Source organism: Belonocnema kinseyi, chromosome 9, assembly GCF_010883055.1.
Source record: "Belonocnema kinseyi isolate 2016_QV_RU_SX_M_011 chromosome 9, B_treatae_v1, whole genome shotgun sequence".
Lineage (NCBI taxonomy): Eukaryota > Metazoa > Arthropoda > Insecta > Hymenoptera > Cynipidae > Belonocnema > Belonocnema kinseyi.
In genome coordinates, this window is record NC_046665.1 from 97,142,112 (window position 1) to 97,142,808 (window position 697).

Genomic DNA, 697 nt, shown 5'->3' on the forward strand with positions numbered 1-697 from the left:
AGGAAGGAAAAGAAGGAATGTTTCTAGTAAAAGTGAGGAGTGAGGAGGAGAAAAAGAAAATTATGGAGAGAAAAAAATTATTGAGAGGAAGAAGGGAACGAATGGAAGAAGATCTGACATGGAGGGAGAGGAAAAGGAGATGGCAAAAAGAGCAGAGGGCTTGGGTAGAGAGGAAAAGAGGCCATATTGTGTGATAGGGAGAGACAGGTTATGGATAAATGGGGAGGAATGGTGCTGGGATGAAGAATTAGAAGAATTAAGGAAAAAAGGAAAAAGTCTTCAGAAAGGTAGGGGGAAGGGAGACGAAAAAGGGCCTTGAAATAAATCAGAGGGGTTTCCAAACGGCAAAGGGGCAAGAAAGTGAAGAGGAAAGAAGAGGGAGGGGAAGAGAGAAACGTGAAAATAGCTTTCTGGAATGTGTCAGGTTTGAAGAACAAGAATAAAGGATTTTAGCAGGAGTTAGAAAAGTGGGATGTGATTATGATGAGTGAAATTTGGGCAGATGAGAAAAACTGGAAGGGAATAAAAAAGCTGTTACCGAAAGGTTATGTGTGGCCAATGCAAGAAGCAAGAAAGGAACACGTTAAAGGGAGAAGGATGGGCGGCATGGTGTCAAGGGTGAAAAAAGAATTAGCAGTAAAAGGGAGAAAAGATGGGAACATGGAGGAAAAGGATGGAACAATGATAAGAAAAATTA